This window comes from Anser cygnoides, chromosome 11, assembly GCF_040182565.1.
Source record: "Anser cygnoides isolate HZ-2024a breed goose chromosome 11, Taihu_goose_T2T_genome, whole genome shotgun sequence".
NCBI classification, from domain to species: domain Eukaryota; kingdom Metazoa; phylum Chordata; class Aves; order Anseriformes; family Anatidae; genus Anser; species Anser cygnoides.
The window spans coordinates 17,600,077-17,618,964 of NC_089883.1; the positions used below are offsets into that span (position 1 = coordinate 17,600,077).

General features: G+C 38.3%; 1 protein-coding gene across 1 annotated transcript in view; it reads left to right on the top strand.

Annotated features, from left to right (window-relative positions):
- The window catches only part of MYO1E (myosin IE), a 259,158-nt gene that overhangs the window by 708 nt on the left and 239,562 nt on the right, over positions 1–18,888 (top strand). Inside the window, exon 2 of the mRNA XM_067004122.1 lies at positions 318–405. The gene's annotated coding sequence lies outside the window, so the exon portion shown is untranslated. The remainder of the gene's footprint in view (positions 1–317; positions 406–18,888) is intronic.

Below are 18,888 nucleotides of genomic sequence, written 5' to 3' on the forward strand. Positions count from 1 at the left end.
GACTTATGTGAGCATTGATTGAGAATGTATTGTAACACCTATCCATAAAAAAAGTTTAAAGTTCTTCACTGAACAGTTGAGGTTGGAAGACAGATAATCTACTTCAGCCCCCTGCACCAAACAGGCTTAGCTACAGCAGGTTGCCCAGGGCTGTGTTCAGTCAGGTTTTGAGTATCTCCAAGAATTGAAACTCTACAACAGGCATCCCTGGGCAACCTGTTCCAATGTTCCACCACCCTCACAGGGTTTTTTTTGTGTGTGGGTTGTTGTTTTTTTTAACATTTTCTTAATTTCAAATGGGATTTCTTTTGTTTCAGTTTGTGCCTACTGCCTCTTGACCTCTTGACCTGTCATGGGGCACCCTTGAGAAGAGCCTGGCTCAGTTGTCTCCAGTCATTCACATTGGTAAGATCTCCCCTGAGCCTTCTCTTCTCCACATAGAGCAGTCCCAGGTGTCTTGGCCTCTCCTTGTGTGTGAGCTGCTCCAGTCCTTTAATTATCTTTGTGACCCTTCATTGGACTCATTCCGCTAAGTCTGCATGTGTCCTGTGCTCAGATTGATCTTTGTACTTGATCCTGATGACGTACACCTTAATATCCTAAGTGAGCCAGTTGGAGCAGCACACACAAGATACCCTTCTCTGTAATGACATAATCAAATCCAGCTGGTGGGAAGCAGGACTTTTTAAAACAAACAAACAAACAAAAAACTGTTGTTGTACCTACCACACGACTAAGTGATGAAAAACGGATCCAAAATTAAGGCAGTAAATCTATATAAAAGATGTTCTTAAAACATGTACTTAACAGCCTGGGAAAGAAGGTGCTGAAATCATTCAGCTTTTTTAGTATCTCTTTGTTTCTTTTTTAATTTATCCCACTGATTTAATATTTCTCATTATAATTGGCCATATGCTGGTAGTCAAGACTTTGGTTACAGATAATTGGATATACAATAATAAAAAGAAGAATTGTGACTTCCCAGAGGCCTTGTTAAAAACACATGGATACCATGTTTATGCTATATAATCTTTTGTTTAAATATATTACTATTCACCATGCTGCTATATTAAAAAATACGTTGTATTGCAAAGGTAAGTGTAAAGAGATGGTTTTGAGCAGATTGGTGCAGCTCTTTGTTTTGATCTTGTTTCCTGGTTTCCAAGGTGTGTTCTCCTTCACTGTATCAGCAGTTCCTCTTTCCCTAGGCAGCAGGTTAGATGCAAATGAACAAGTCTAGTATGTTCCAAGAAGATGTCTGCTTTTGAATCCTGCTGCTAGATTTGTTGCTGCTAGAAAACAAAGGAAATTACATCCTTCTTGGGCTGCTGGTTTTGAAAATTCTTCTGTACTTACTAATTTTGCATTTGTGTGTAACACCATGAGAGGCTTGTATGAGGTGGCTGGTTGCTACTGACTTTTACAGGAATTACTTTGCAAACCTAAGTGCTGAACTTTCTCTGATAGAGCTTTTATCTTGCACATACTTCTCTAAATAAGGTTGAGAACACTTTTATGTTTAACTAACTCAGATCATTTATACACTAGATGGCTGAGGAAAATAAGACATAAGTAAAATTGGAATGGACCTTGATTTCTATTTCAACTGCCAGAAGAAAAACAGGCCCATTAAATCCAATGGTTCTAAAAAGCAAGGATTCTTGCCTGCACAGTGATGTGCAGGCATGGCCAAATTAAGTTAAGTCTAGATGGTGTTAGTGGTTGTTAGTACGGACAAATTATTGTTCAGTAGAACTTTTAATGTTTTTTCCATATGTAATTTGTAAAAAAAGGGAAAAAAAAAAACCCTGTAGCATAACCCCCTTCTTATTATTACTCTCCTATTACACTAGAAATCTATGGATTTCTAAAAGCTTAAATGATATGGAACAACTGTAAATGAAAAGAGAGATACAGTACATATAGATCAACTGGAATTGTCATCAGTGCTTCCAGTCAGTGCTTCACTGCTGAACAGGTGCCAGAAGATGCATTTTGCTTTGGAGACTTTTTGATTGACATGGGACAAATGTTCGGCCCTTACTAAAGTCGTATGGATTTGAAGCTTGACATGTGAGTCTGGATTGTTGGTTACTGTTGAGGGTCTTGAGAAATATCACAGTGTGGTATGTTATGGTTTGGTGTGGTAATTCATCACAATCATTTAATTCATCGCACATCTTAAGTGTCAGGCTGTAAGGTATAACAGGTGGATGCATGCCATTTATTTCAAAGAATTCAAATGATTTCTTTCTGTAGGTTGTTCTGGACAATTCATAGTCCAAGCAGAGCTTTTTTGGAAGAAGATTTTTTTTTAATGATGTTTGATTAAGTTTTAAGAAGCAGATGCAATTGGTGACAAGTATCTGAATGAGCTCACAAAAATATTCCTAAGGTACTGAGCTAATTATATATTCATTCCAACATGCTACCTGCAGGTGATGAGTTTCTACCAAATGTTAATGCCTGCATTTTCTTATTGGTATGAGCTGCAGCTGTGGTACTGTCTACAGAGCTAAAAAGTGCATTGTTAGGATTTTTCTTTGTAAATGGAGAGTAATAATAACAAGCGTTTTCATTTAGCAAAGAGGACAGCTGAAGTAACACCTCTAAGGTTTTAAACTCCTGAAATACACATTATCCATAGCATATCTTGTCCTTAAAGACTTGCAGGTTTTGTGTGCAAAGGGTTTAGCATCTTTAAGTCATTCATAACAATATCCAACCTCATAAGTGCAATGGAAAGTAGAAAGGAATGATAGTTGCGATTAAGCAACTGAATGATTGATAGTTGTAATTAAGCTTGATTAATTAAGCATTTAATGCTCATTGCTGGATGGGACGAAGGATTTGCTTCCATTGCAGCCTAAACCAATTGAACACAGTTGAAATGGGTAGTCTTTATTATTTCTTGTGAAGAGAATTGCCAGTGCTTAAGTACCATTTAGGCATACACATTCCACTGGAGTTTAACTGCATAGAACTAGGACAGAAGGTTGCCAGCAAACAGATCATGTTCAAGTCCCTTGCTTCAAGAGAACAAAGTATATCTGAGCTTGGCTAAAAGCAAAAGCAAATCTACAGCAGTGAAAGGCATTTGACAAGGTCTTGCTTCAGTTTCTGAGTCTCACAGTAATGACTATGGGAGCGATATAGTAATGGGAGGAGAGAGCAAGGACAAAGAAAACTATTGTGGGAGGAGGACAAGAAATGTGCTGTTGTGTATCTGGGGGGGGAGGAAGAATAAGCAGACTTAGCTTTCTTCTTTTGCTCTCCTTTAGCTTTTACGCATATGTTAACCTTTCAGACTTTTCCTTCCTTCTTTAAAAAAGCATGAATATGGTGTCAGAAATAGTACTGCTTTATGAGATATTTAAAAAAAAAAAAAAGAGAAATCCTTCAACTCAGCATTTTATCTCTAAAACCTTCTTTGGTCTAGATTCTGCTAAAAATTCTGTGAATACATCAGGTGGAGATTGAGGTTGTAAATGCTTTCCTAGTGTTCTGTATTCTTATAACGGGCTTGGCTCTGATCCTAGTGCGCTGTATGATACTAGAAGGTTATTAGTATATAGTGTGTTAAATGAACTAAAACAAACTCTTTGAAAATGTGTGCATTTCTCTGAGAGTTTCATCATGATATTTACCAAAGTGGTATAAAAGAGGACATGAAATATCACAGAGAACTGAAATGCAGTTGCCTACTATTCTATGCTCGGTGTTGTTTTCCTTGCCAAACTGTGCAGGGTAATCTTCATCTAAACACACGGCTTTGTCAGACGGAGTAGAGCTCAGTGTTCCATACAGAAATCGCCTTAATAGAAACAGTAGGCAATAAAAATCAATTTATACAAGAATTGAGTGTTCAGTTCTGTTTGTAAGAAATATTCTGAGGATTTTTCAAGGCTGAAAGAAAAGCCATGAAATTATTTGAGCAATGAGTGCTTTAATTAGTTTCCAAAACAAAAACAAACAAAAAAAAAGAGGTTACTATTTCTACTTTCTTTTCTTTAAAATAAGGAAATCTAATAATCTAATTCTGTTCCATATGCTGAATAATATTTGTCAAATCTACTTAAGACATACTGTAGAAAGCACTTTGTTTTTTCCCCCTTTATGTGCCATTAACATAAGGTTTCGGTGGCTGGCAAAATAGAAATATTCACTTAGGGCTCAGCTGTTCAGGGGATTCAAATCCGGTAGCTGATATAAGGGATAAATTCAGACTGGTGTAACAATGGAGATTTACGCTTTCCTAACACCTCTCAGCACAAATGTTATTTCCACTTGGATGCACAATTCTCTAGATATTTGAGTGTTGCTTTAGAGCCCTAGGCCCTCAAGGTTTGTCATGACTCCAGGATTTCAGCTTGCTTTTTAAAGTGCAAGTTCTTGACACTCCTGACTGAGAGCATTCTTGTCCATGTTAGCATTTGCGAGGTAGTGAAGAATAAGAGAGAATGAAATTGTGCACTCACAGTTTGTTTCCTTAAGGCACGTGCAGGTGGAAATAAGTATTTAATTTCAAATACTGCTAAAAGAGCAGTATGTTACAAGTCTAATCCAAGTCAACTGCACGAGGGGAAGAAGACATACAGTGAAATGCAGTTAGTTTCATTGAGAGTTGTATAACAGCTCAACAAATCTGGCAGTTGGCATCTAAAAATGTCACTGCATGTAGTAGAGTATAAGGTGCTTGATGAATCATAAACTGTTGCTAAAATCATGTAACTAGTGTTTCTATTAAAATCAGATATATTTTTGTTGCATGTCTTGCTTATAATTGCTCCTATTTCCTACTTGAATGGAGCACTAATAATTTGTGACATGAGCTAGTGACTTTAAGCTTGTTGCTTTTGTTCTTTATTTTTTCAGAGGTCTGCATTTTTTTCTTTTCCTTTTAGTCTATGACATTCAAGCAAGTTCCTCCACAGCTTCTTGAACAACTCTACACATCTGATGCTTGTATAGGTAGTGAGGAGGGGGTGAATGTGCTCAGGCAAGCTGCTTCATGTTTTATTAAATGATGTGCTTCACTGCTGGAATGTCCAGCTTAATTTTCTTAAACACATGAAAAAAAAGTCATTTTCGAATTTTTAAGTTGCAATAGCAAGACATGAAGGAATATTTACCTTAAGTTAAATCAAGTCCTTAGGTTCAGTAATGATCAGGTTCTTCCCATAGAAGCAATATCCTGTATACTTCTGTCACTTAATTTGAGTGTGAAAGATAAACTACAACTTGCTAGTTAATGTTGCCTCGTAAAAGGGAACACATAAGGGCCCAGATGTTCAGAATTAAGTAAAAGCAAATATTTAGAAGCTTGTGGATTTTCATGAATATGAATTCTAAGGAAGACCTTAGCTACTAACAGAGCATCTCAATGTGTTTTTACCTTAAATTCTCCCCAAAGCATGCTGCAAATGCTAAAATCTACTTAAGGTTAAGTAAATTCATGAAAAAGAATTTATTGAAGGAACCAGCGCAGCAACAGGTTCCTAAAGTCCCTGACTTGCAGATGGTTGGAGCTTTAGCCTGGCTCAGAGAGACTTAGTACCTGGGAGTACCCTTTGTCTTTTGATGCTGCTTTCAGTGGCTTCTCACCATGTTTTGCCTTCAGTTCTTCTCTGTTGAGGGGGCAGAAGGGGTTGGAATGGGCAGAGTTTGTAAATGTGATACTGGGCTGCAAGCCTTTTGGTGTGGTTTGCTATATTCCTGTTGCAAGAGTACGAGATGGAGCGTGAAAGGACCAATATGTCTGTGCTTTATTTGCCAAGCAGGTCCAGAAAAGTATGTCTTGCTATTTTGCTTAATAAAAAAAGCTATATGAAAAAAAAAAGTCTTAAATGCACATCTGCAACAAGTTTGTTTCCATAATTTTCTTTTCAACATTTTTTATAATTTTATAATAAGAGCAAAATTTAAAAAAAAGCTTCAATAGCTGACTGTTCTGTTTGAGAGGATATGAAATACAGTCGCTCATCCCCAACCAGATTCTGCTCAGCCTTGCCAGCAGCACAAGGGAATTGATGAGAGAAGTTAGGAAAAGGCATCAATTAACTTTGTAATGTGAGCACTAGGAAATCTAATTATCTGATTATTGCTGTAGCACTGCAAAAGCCGGGCAACAAGTCAACGAATGGCTATGCGATCAGTGAGGTCTGACTGTGTCAGTTTCTCTGGAAAGAAAAGGGGAAACATGCTATGTTCAAGCTGACCGCTGTCAGCATTTAACAGCTTTTTCTTCTGCTTTCTTTACTTACAGGGTGGAGTTGGGAATTAGTATAAAAATAAGTGACTTCATGTGTGTGTAAGATTACTTACTGCAGCCAGTCACACAGGAGTACCATTGCAGTGAACCTATAACAAAATCCAAACTTCTGGATTATCCCTTTTTATCCTTTCTTAAATACATTTCCATTTTTCATATTAATAGGAGAATGATTAGGAATGGTATCACTTTCCTACTTACATGGTTGTGTGCAGGAAAAATGAATAGAAGGGCGTAGAAGGATGTGGTGGAAGCGAAGACGCACTTGGAGGGTGTGAGTGGGTTGTGCACTCAGCCTCATGTTGTGAGGGTTTGTAAGATGTTGCCTTGAGCATAGAGCCTGTCAGAAAGCAGATGCTGGGGGCAAGAGCTGCTCTTCACAGTGTTTTCCTCTAGCACTCAGCAGCACTAACAGTCCCGAGAATCCTTTCTACCTTTATTGCACAGCTATTGAAAAGGCTTTGTTTACTTGCAGGCTGCTGGCAGTGTGGCCCAGAAAGCGGTGCAGAATGAGTCAGTGTGAAATGTGTGCTCTAACTGATCGGTGAATCAGGGAAGTTACCACAAAAGAGATTTTGTGGGTGTTTGTGGTACGTGCCTTTGGCAGAAAGCTGGTAAGTGGTTAAAAGCTGATTGAGGTTAGGATGTGGAGCTGAGGGGCAGGGGGTCCTGCAGTGATGACAAGGGAGTGGAGACTGGGGTGTCAAGGAGAGGTGTGTCTGGAGCCTGGGAAAGGGTGAAAAAGTATTTTCCGTGTGTGTTTAACTATTTGTCGTCTTCGTTTTCTCAGTACCTGAATCAGTTATTAAATGATTATATTAATTGGAATTAAGTTAAATTCCCCAAGTTAGGTTTGTTTATTTGCAACAGTAATTGGTGAATGATTTCCCAGTCTTTGTTTTGACTCACAAATCCTCTTGCTTTTGTTTTTCCTGTTTTCTCCCCTGTCCCAGTAGGGGAAGAGCAAACAAGTGGCTGTGTGGATGCTTGGCTGCTAGCTGGGGCCTAGCAACCATATTTTTGTGTATTCTCTTTAAAATGAATAAATTAATTGTGTATGCACATCTTAAAAAAAAGCAGGATGGTAATAGGAGCAATCAAACCCAGTCTGATGCATCTCTTCTTTTCTCATGACAGACTTAGTCATTTATGTTAATAGGCATATTGCTTTGAAGTAGAAGTTCCAAATAGCTTTTTTAGGGCTCCTTGTTGCAAGCAGCAGTAGCAATGATAGAATTTAGCCTTCTTAATCCTTGTTACCTTGCATTTCCTCAGGAATTTGGAGTGACTGATTGGTGGTAAAAGATGTACTGAGTAGCAGACGTGGGTTGCAGCTGGCTAAACAGCCTTGTAAAATAAGTAAATCCCTCCTTTTTTTCGGGGGTAACTTGTTAACAATGCAGGTTACTATGATATTTAATTATCTGTAGCTTGCTGAGCAGGTGCGGGCCCCTACTTTCTGAGAAGAAAATATAAAGTGGTCTTTAAAAGACAGAAGTCAGAATGCTCTTTTTAGAGGATTGGACTTGTGAGTAGATGTTGGAACTGCTCTCAGATGACTGTGCTGGAAATTAAACCTGAAGTAAGAATGGAGCTATAGTAAAAAGCAGTTAGTGCAGATGAACGTTTGAGATGAAGATTGGCTCACATATTTGCCTCCGGCAAATTTGTGAGGAGAAGGAGTTCCATTATTTTAAGAGACACTGTGATGCCTACATAAATAATTCATGAACCTGAAAGGTGTACCGTCACATGAGCAGGTTTTTTTTCTTGGTAGTTTTGTTTTGTTTTGTTTTGTTATAAAAACACCCACATCAAAAAAAGCTTGGTGGAGATCTTGTGTATTTTTTTCAGATGAGTTCAAGTTACATGTAAGCTCCTCTCTAGAATTAACTGAAATTAACTGATTTTTTATTTAACCTTGTTAGCGACATTTTTGGCTCATGTCTATACGTCATTCACAGGAATGTAGGCAAGAATGTGCTCTTTATTTCTTGGTCTCTTATTTGGATGATAGTCTAGAAAATAGGTCTTCTGTCAAAGACAAGTACCAGTATCTCTCCAAAAGCTGAATTTGTTTTGAATGAGCCTAAAATTTATCAACATCACTGATGGTTTCACTGTTACACTCCTTTTTACTGTTAATATGAAGCAAACTTTTTTCAAAGAAATAATTGACATCCAAGTCCAGTTGTTATGAGGAGTTGTATTAAGGACGGAAAAAGCCACCATCTTTTGCAGAGTTAAGTGCTTAATTTTCTGCTCATGTATATCATTACAGCTTTTGAAGGAAATTCTGCAGTGTTAATGTGTCAACATACTACAATTGAAGTATTTACAGAAGAGGAATTTCTGCTCTTCGTGGGATGATTATAAGCATTTGAATTACATATCAAGTCCCTGAGGAAACTTGTTTTCAAATATTTGCTCTCTGCTTTTTTTTTGGCTTAATCTTTTCATCTTTTATGGATCAGTAGATCAAGATGCAGCACTGGTTATAGCAGAAGGGCTTGCAAACGTGTTGAAGGCAAGCGTTCATTGTTGTTGTAGCATAAGTACCACAGCAAGCAGTCTTCACATACCATGTTGGAAAGACTCTGCAGAGTAGGGAATCTGTAGAGAATCAGAGTAGGCAATCTTTTTTCAGATCTGGAGTTGCGGTTAATAATGTGCTTTTGGGCCTAGTCTATCATTTTTGCTTTTTTTTTTTCCCTCTTTTTTGATGTAGAAGTTGCCCTGTTTAGAATGCATTGATGAGAATCGTTAAAAAAAAAAAAAGTTCAAAACTCTCTGAAACTTCCTAGCGATAGTGATTTGGGAATTAGTTATATATACAAATATAGGCTAGATTTGCTTCCTCTTGTAGTAGTATTGAAAGTGCTGACCAGTCGGGGTAGATCCCGTAGCCCAGAAGAATCAGCAGTCTCTCTCAGTGGATTGTGTTCCAGTGCTATTTAAACTCACTTACCCATCTTTGGGGACTGAGGGATTTAATTCTTTTCCTTTTCTAGGAGACAGTAGCAGCTGCTGTTCCCATATTTCACTGAAAGAACTCAATTGTTTTTTAGGGGCAGCAATGCTGAATTGAATTGTTTGGTGCAGGATAGATACATGTCCCAGTCAAGTTCTTGATCTCTGCAAGTAGTCTGTGAGCATGTCTCCTGTTAGTACCATCAGCACTAGATTGCTGCTGTGCTCTGTGGAAGTGATTTCCACTCTGTCTTAGTCCTGCTGCTGCTAAGAGTAAGTACATGTGGAAGCTGTGGGCTTTTGTGTTTTACCCGCGTGCTGTGCTTCTGCATGGCACCTGAGCCGAGGAAGCCTGGCGGTGTGATTAGGCGAGCAGCTGGCTCTGTCCCCAGCTCTGCACAGCAGGCTGGGCAGGTGGTGGCAGAACTTGGAAGGACAGAAACGTACCATTACCTCCTGTGGCTGAAAAACATTCTGGTGTGAATAATACTGTTATTTTGGTTTGGTTAGAAGGCAGCTACATTAGAAATATGAAAAGAAATTTAAATTTGATACAGACCAGTATGGCAATGAGTTTCCAAAGTACGTCAGCACTCCCAATTCAGAGCATCCTGGGGGAGGGTCCATGTGCTGTCTGGCCCAACCCAAGCAGGTCCCTCCTCATCTTCCATTAAATTTGTAAATTGTGAACACTGCTAGGGAAATTCTACAAAGTGAAAACATGAGTGAAATTAAATATTAGATGCCATATAGATTTTAGGGGAAGTGTCAGCCCATATTTTCAGGACATAAAGAATCTGGGATTCTGTATGTTTTCATGGCTAATCTTTCCCCTTTTTCTGTTCAGTCAAGATGTCTGTGATGTGCAAAGATTAAATTTATTTTTCTTGTTATGTAGTTGTATTTTTAATGTGTGCTGGATGACAAGAATTGTGTTTGTAGAGTTCTAGCTTATTTGCTATCCTTGATTTCCTTCTATTTTATCACCAAATCCTGTTTGAAGAAAATCAGTTATGACTTAAAATAAGTAAGAGCTTGAGAGATTGAGAAATGCATTTATAGTGACAAGCTCGGTTACCTGAAAGTCCCTGTGACATACAAAACAATTTTTATCAAAATAAGTGCTCTTACAGTTTCTTTTTCAGAAATTATATGAAATGAGCAAACGTCCTATGTGAAAGTAAAATTTCCAAAAGCGGCTATCCTGAAGGGGAAAAAAGTAATCTAAATGCTAACATCTTTATAAGCTGATCTGCTAAGGTTATTTAGTCTATATACTATTAGTCATTTAGGTTTAAATACTTTGAATTACTTAGAATTCTCTGTTTTGGAAAATCCAGGCCCAAGCCATCATAATATTTGTAACACTCTGTAGGTGGGTATTTTGTGCCGGTTTTTGTGATAAGGCAGGCTATTGTGAGTTTTGGGAGGATGACACAGCAGCAAGGTGGGCTTCTCAGTTTTCGCTGTTTTCTTCTGTTAGTCTGTTTTTTAAATGGTATTTACAAGGGTTCTTTACCTTATTCCAGATGGCTATTGCAGCATTGGGCTTCATGCTAGTACTAAGTACATTTCTCTATCTCCAGTCTTCATAACGTGTAGCTTGGCTGAATTAGAGCATATTTTTTCATGTCCCTTTAAATGCTCTTTTTTCAGCAAATTTAGTGGCCTTTTTGTCTTTGCAGAGTGCAATAGCAAATGTGATGTTTTTTTGTTTTTGTTTTTATTGCCTAGAAATGTTGCAGTAATCCTAGCAACTCAAGCCTATTGGCTTAGATGAATGAACAATGAAACCCGAGTCTTAAGAATGAAGAGCTTGAGTGTGAGGGGATGACCTGTTTTTCCCATCACGTCGTTATCAGTAACCATTTAAAGAATGACAATAAGGTATTCCTCCACATACTGCTGGGCTTAACCTATCTGACAGGAATGGATCGGAGAACTGTGTAACACAAAGTGATTTCCTTTTAAATGACGGAGTGTAAGCAGGGCTCAGAATTTAAATAGTATCTCTGAAAGTATAGATGAGGGCAGTGGCCAGCTTTGCAAGCAAAATGAAGTCGGAATAAACTGGAAGTTATCTATGGAAGAAAATCTTTGATTTGACAGTTGCAGAATCACTGGTGAAGACACTTTTTTGTGTTGTTGGGTGTGTAAACAGGAAACATAATTAACAAAAATGATGTGGCTAATGCAGATATTTTTTCCTCTTGACTTCTAACATTTGCATACTGAAGTAAGTAGCAATCCTGGATATGGAAAGTATAAGACTAGAATACTAAGCACTGAATCTCAAGGGGTGGAAGAGTAAATTGGATGATTCTGCAGCATTTTCTGAAGTAAGTGGTGATTGGAAAATGGTACATTGAATATTCTATCCTAAACTAAATGAATATTTACATAAATCTTAGATCTCAAGTTGTCTTTAAGCCATGTTTGCACAGATAGGAGCTTTGAGAAGGTTTGTGCTCTGAGGAACTGAGCATTGTTTTGAGGTACTGTAGGTGGTTTCCTTTGGCAGAAGTCTACCCGAGTGGCTGAATACAGATCCCATCCTTTCATTTGGAGACAACGGTGGCACAAATGATGTGGTAGTAGGTTTTAAAGCAGCCTGATATTAAATCAGTCTTCTGTGCCAAGATGCGTGCTTCTGAATTCTGGTAATATCCTCCTTATTAAATAAACCTTGGTATCATTCTGCAGATGTTCTTGCTATTATGTATTTACACTATTTAGCTTCTCTGGGATCTTACATCCATGTTACCAGATTGTACTTACAGAACTTTGCCAAGACAATTCGTTCTGTACATGTTGAGTCTGTAAGTGTTGAACAATAACATCTGACTTTAGGTGAAGGGGCCTAAGAAGGCTTTGGGCCATGGAGTTTTTCAAATAGCTTATGAATTGACAATTATCGTGGCATGCTTTAACAGTTGGCTGAATATGCATATAGGTTCCACAGTTACGCTGCAATCACCTGCCATAGTACTTATTTTCATTTATAACTAGTTATTTGAATTATCTTGTATCAGTTCAGCTTTGTTACTGGTTCTAGAACGTAATCTAGTTGAGAGATCTAACTTCATTAACTGCTTGCCTGAGCAGTGCTTCTCAGAAGCTGCGAGGCAGCCCTTTCTGTTGTCAGACACAAGAAGCAACTTCTGTAAGAGTTCGCGTCTCTGTTTTATCATGCTGCAAACTTGAGTTGCTTTGCAACCTGAGGTTTTAGGTCAGAGGGCACATCCAAATCCAACCTAATAGGAGGTAATTGGAATAGCTTTTTTTTTTTTTTTTTAGTTTGGAAGTTAGATTTAATACATAATTTTTGTTTTTTCTCAAAAGATTTACTGTGAAATTCTGTTTAGAAGGACAGATTGTAAGCCAAGCGTTAGCTGTGTGGACATCTATCAATATGAATCTTTTAACTCTACTGAGTAGTTACGAGTGCTTAAAATTGTATACAACAGTAAAATCTACCTGAGTTCAGGATAAATTTGCATTCTGTAAAGAATATTCTCTATATAGAGATGATACGAGTAAAATTTATTAACAGTAAATATGTACTCTAGGAGTTGATTGCCATGATGAATCTCTTTCAGTCTTCAATATCTTACTTTTTGCAGTTAGTGTGATGTGATAAGAATACTAGGCTGAGGCTTAACAGACTTTATTTCCTTTGTTTTTTCTCTGTGATTTCAAGTTTCTCGTTCACCTTTTCCTCAGTTTCTCTATATGTAGACTGGGGCATTTTCTATTACTGTGTTACGTGGAGCTTTGAAATCAGTGGCTAATTATTGTGATCTGGGATTGCCATGAATGGTTTATTCTCATTGCATTTTTGACACACAGTAGTGCAAAAGCCAACATCATGAAAAGGTACAACTCTTACAAAAATGGAGGCTTCTGCTCAGACTGAATTCCATAGGCAAGTTAAGGCATCCATTCACTCTGTTCACGTGGATGAAAAGCTTTCATTGTGTTTGGAGCTGCCTAAAACATATCAAGGATATTGAGTACTGTTTTACTATATTTCCATCTCCTGTAGGAGTTGCCAATTCTCAATATTGCAGTCTCCAAGCATTGAAAAACCCTTGTTGCTTTCTCTCCAACTAGCCTGTCTTCAGAATTAATGGCAGCAGCTGTTTCTTTCTAAATGATGTGGGTGGAGGTGGGGGGCAAATGATCTAATTCTTTTTTTTTTTTTTTCCCCCCCTCACAGGCTACATTAATCCAGAGTTTACTGCACATGGTTAGGGGGAAAAAAAAAAGAAAAAAGAAAAAAAGAAAAAAAAAAGGACTTACCTATACACTATTTTCTGTCTCCTAAAATAAGAGCAAAATGTTAAAATGCCATTGTGTGGACTCTCAGCTGGTAGAAATGTTCATGGCTCTGTTGGTTCCAGTGAGTTTTATTAATTTCAGTCATATAGCTAGGAGTTGTCATTTTTACACAGGCTTTTATACTGCAATGCTCAGGGTGCATGGTTCATGGCTGTGGTGGGATATTTTTGGCTGCTTGTTTGTTTGGGTTGGGGTTTACTTTTTTTTTTTTTTTTGAGAAAAATGTACCTCTATACTGATCAAAACCTTAACCAGTACAACAAGCCTTAATTAGTCATTGAGACAAAGGAGGAGAATAAAGAGTCATGAAATAATATATACTGAGAAGTGTAGACGTTTTTATGGGTCGGAGAAAGTTTTAAACAGTTGCAGGAGTTGTTTCAAAATTTCCAGTGTTTTGTATCTTTAAAGTTCTGTTCATGGAAAAACTTGAGACATAGTTATGTTGAAAGACACATTTAACTTCTCAAAACTTACTAGCAGAGATGAAACCAGCTCTGTTCACCATAACTTTCTACATCTGTGCCTTTGCATTTCCATGTAGTTACTTCTGCAGGGTGGTAACACCTGAGAATTATATGAAAGTTATTTTCCTTATTGCTTTTTGTGCAGTTCCAGCTGTGATCTGTGAAAGGCCAAATAGAAGTCTCAGCATATCAAATGCTAGACCTGCAGGAAGAGCTCAGATTATGAAGATTTCACTAGCATTGTACTGCTGGATGCTGTGTTGTACATTTCTGGTGCTCAGGATGTAATTCAGCTGCTTTTTTCCGTGCTCGTGAAACCTTCTTGTACAGCTGGGGACTAAAACAACTTCCATATTTACTGTTGGTGGTGCATGGAAGTCATCCTGCAGTAAAAGACTATGTAATAAGGAAACAAAAGTGCAAATTTACCATCAAGAAGTTTATAAAGATTAAGTACAGGAAGTTCTACTCTATATTGTCAGAGGTCACCAAGAAAGATATCAGCTCAATACAGCACCATGAGCTTTTTTTCCTACAAAAGCAGTTTTTGGCACACCTGACTATATCCTTAGGTATTTATAATATGATGAGACACTATTGCCTAGATGGAGATTGACATTGATGATCAGATTTGGTTGGATCTGTGCTGATTTTTTTTTTTGTAGAAACTAAGGGTTTATCTTTTAAGCCACGTTTCTTAAACTGACTATTTGTGTAAGATTTCAGATCCCCAGGTCCTGCTTTTTAAACCTGTTGTTGGTCATGTTGCTTAGCAAAACCAAACAAAACAGTTAAAAGTGATTCTAGGGGTTAGAGAGATGAGATTGGCAATCAGTGATTCATTGGTTTTTCTGGTTTGCCCTCAGCCTGTGTTTTGCCACATATTTTTCTTACACTGTGTAGAATTGGTTGTAAAGCAGATATTTTCTTTCTTATGCCTTGCACATCAGGTTCCTTATTTATGGCTGAAGTTCATCCCAAAGCACACAGAATGCTAATAGTAAATGTAAAATCAAATAATCTATAAAGTCTCAAAGCATTTTAAAAACACTTCACAAATTTTTGATATCTTCATCTTGTCATTTTAATGATTACTCATAGGTGTATATTGACATGAAAACTGTACATAAGGTGATGTACTGCACATCCTTGTTTCTCAGGACAAAAAACGTACTTGAATTTTGAAAAACTTTTCTGTTCATGTGTATGGTAATAGGTCAGCACCAAAGATTTCTTTAGGTTTAGTGAAGGTTCTGCAGGCTAAAGATGAATGTCTGCTAATGTAAGAAGCTTAACAGGTGTTAAAATTTCTTTTATAGTTTGGACATGAGTTGGAATTGTTCTCAAACAGCAAGATATAGAACGGTACCATTACAACGAAGATGTGTGCAGAGGCTAAGGGGGATTTTTTCCTTAATTTAGTTTAACTTTCTGCAGTGACTTAAAAATTGCCGTCTTGAAGACAGTTATCTAAATCAGTGATGTGCAAGATAACTTAGCCAGGGTGGCTTCCCTTATATATTTTTTTACAGGGAGAAGCCTGCTGTAAGCTAAAGACTCAAAAGCCATCAAGGGTTTTTTCTATGTTTGGTTTAAATCATTTCAAATGTTCTTCTCTCCTCTGTATAATGCCTCAGTGAACAAGTAATGATGTATGCCACTTAATGGCTCTGCAGAATGTGACTAAAATAGAAAGATCTCTCACACTCAAAGTAGAAATGATACAAGATGGATATTTTATGTGTTTCAGGAATTCAGAAATAATGGATGCCCTTCTTGCTAGTGAGTATAAATTGCACTGGAAATGTGTGTGTCTTGTTTACAGTGCGAGCTTCCTTCAGTGAACGTTATTCTTCTGTCTCTGATGCATCTTTTCAGGCTGTTCTGTACCTTATTCAGTATCATCAGTGCCACATAGGAGAGAAGTCTTTTTTATTCTCAAGGCAGATCTGTATATATCTGTGTATATCAATTCAGCGTTGGGGAATCATCAACTATCCCTTGACAGTGTTTGCAATTTGACTATATATATTTGAGTATGTGCCTATATATATAATGTATTTTGCAAACACTGTCATATATATATATAAAACTTATAAAAGTTAATTTAAAAAAATCTTTTAAAAAAGGCTTAAAAATCTTTTGCACATGCTAAATGAACTATGAACATAGAAAGGAATATCAGAACATAAAAAATTCATATCAGCTACAATGTAGAATTATTCTCTTATTAAGAACCTGAATAGCAGTGGTATGACTTGACATTGATTAGTTTCTGTTGAAGGCACTTATTAATTTTGACTGTTATTATAAATACATGGGGAGGAACATGATCCGATGAAACTGAAAACCAGATGATCGGTGAAATTACACAATAATGAATTCATGTTACTTTTATGAAGTCAAGTCGTGCACTTCACAGTTCTTTAGAACAGTGATTAGTTAGATCATTTTGACTTCCATCAAAGCATTTACAAGTATCTGCGAGTCTGTGGTTCTCATTTTTCATATCTAGACCTCAGCAGTATTTTATCTCTGACTTTCCTAATCTTATATAGTGCTGGAGGGTTTGAGGGTTGGCTGTTTTTTTTGTTTATTTCTTGTTTGTTTAGCTACTATCAAAGCCTGTGGTTTTGTTTAAGTTGCTTCTTGGACTCGCTTGTGATAACCCTGCAATTTGGTGGGAATTCAACACTGCAAGTCAGCTTCAGTGGTGTCTGAGAGTAACCTCAGAGAAACCTCTTAACCTGGCTACATTTGATTTCCTTTCTAACATAAACCAGAGGTAAGGTCCTGTGGAAGAAACTTAGTAGCACTTGTGGTCAGGTCATCTTCACTTCTCACTTCCATTTTTGCCTTCATGGAGTTGTCACTGTCAGGTTGCAGCAAGTGCCGGCTGTGCCCCGAGGGAGGGGGAGCTGAGTGCGAGCAGCTGGCTGGCAGCGAGGGGGCTCTGCCAAGCAGGGCTCCATCCTGCAGGACCCAAGCAAGGCAGGTGGCGCAGGCCTGGGGAGGGGGCTAGGTTCAGCCAAGAGTCAGATCACCAGGGAAGTTGGTGATGGGGCAGGTCTCCAAGGTTAAGCTAGTTGTCACATCAGGATCAGGCCCAGCGATGGTGGCCAGAGCCAGAGACGGCCCAGTGATCACCGGACAGATCCATGTGGTGACGTAGTCAGGTCTGTCCAGGAAATCAGCCCACGGGTCTGGATCCAGCTCCGTGGGGTCCATGGCCAGGCACAGACAAGACAGTGGCTGCGCTACGACAGGCTCAGGGCTGAGCTGCAGTTTAAGCCTCTGGGCCCGTCTGCGGAGGGTATGGAGGGAGGCCCGAGGTGAGGCTGGCCAGGGCTGTTAAGGTGTGTTTGTACATTCAGAGCCATATTCATCGCTCCTCGTAACCATGCCTAGCTTTGGAATAAGATGCTTGTCCAAAAATAAAATGGGAAATATACTGAGGAACAGAGAACTACTGACAATATTCTATTAAAGAATTGTATAACTGTAATCCATGCAAGGTAATAAATAACGCTGGACTAGGAAAAGAGTTGTCGTAGATAAGAAGGAGCCACCAGAGGTGGAATGTGCTAGATGGCAGCAGTCAGTAACTGTGGCAGGGGTGGCCACAGCTAACGGGTTTCCCAAAACAAAACTGGGGAGCTCAGTAAATAACAGAAACTGTTGGAGGAGATTCTTGCTCTTCCAGACATAAAATATGATCAGTGTAGTATCTAAGTTTCTCTTTCACCATGATGTGATAAAAGAATTGTGGCTGCAGGGCCTGCATGCTTTTTTTTTTTTTAATGGATTTTCTCTACCTGACAGTAAAGGAACACTTTCACAAACATGCATGGTAAGTATGTTTGATACTAATGAGAACAGGATTTTGTGCAGCAGGTATCTGTTGAGGCCTTGTGACAATTCACAAATGAAGAGGGCAACTGCTACCATGTGCAATGGGCAAAATGTTTGATACAGTGATTACAGTGCAAAGCTATTTTCAAAGGTACATGGTATTTTCCGCATGAAGTAGAAGAGAACAGGGACACTTATTGTAGACTGCTGAAGAAAAAGAGTTGCATTCAGACCTGACTTTGCTGTTCTCATGTCAGTTGTCTTGGGCTCCACATTGGGAAGAGTCTTGTAGAAGGGATTGTAAAGAGGTGCTGCAGAACTGTGACCTTACTGTAGTAGTTGAAAGGGCGTCAGAGAAACTGTCCTTCAGAGGAAAGGAATGAGTAATTAGCTCCCAAGCAGCTGACTTCTTAGGCACTACAGAATGTCAGAAAATTGGAAGTTGTTATTCGCTGAGCATTAACACAAGCAATCATAGGGCTGCAGGCTTTCCAGGACTGAGGAAGCAGGCTGATAGCCAAGTTCCTGAAGTATCTGAGAACTTCAGGGGAGGATTGTTCAGCTGTCTCCTGTTCCCTTGCTGTTGCAAGGATAATGCTGCAGTTAACCATTTGTGCCCATTTTACTTCTATGTTTTTGGTTTAGACAGAATGGAGAAAATGTAACGTAAAAAATAAAAAAACTTGAATACTATGTCTCTTTTAGTGGTGGAATTATTACTATTATTTAATAGCTTTTTTTCTTTTCATGTATTTGCTACAGATTGTCTTTACACAAATCACAGTGAAAATTTTTTTTTTTTTTGCACGGTGTAGAGAGGTGTCTGATCTTTCAGTGTGGAGGTAATCAGGTAGGGAAAAGGATATTAGGCACTCTTTCTACTGATTGAACGCTGCCCAGACAGAGCTTTTGTCAGCATGAGGTCCAGATCATTTACAGAAATGAGGTAGGCACATTTTCATGTGAAATTTTGGAATTGCTTCCATT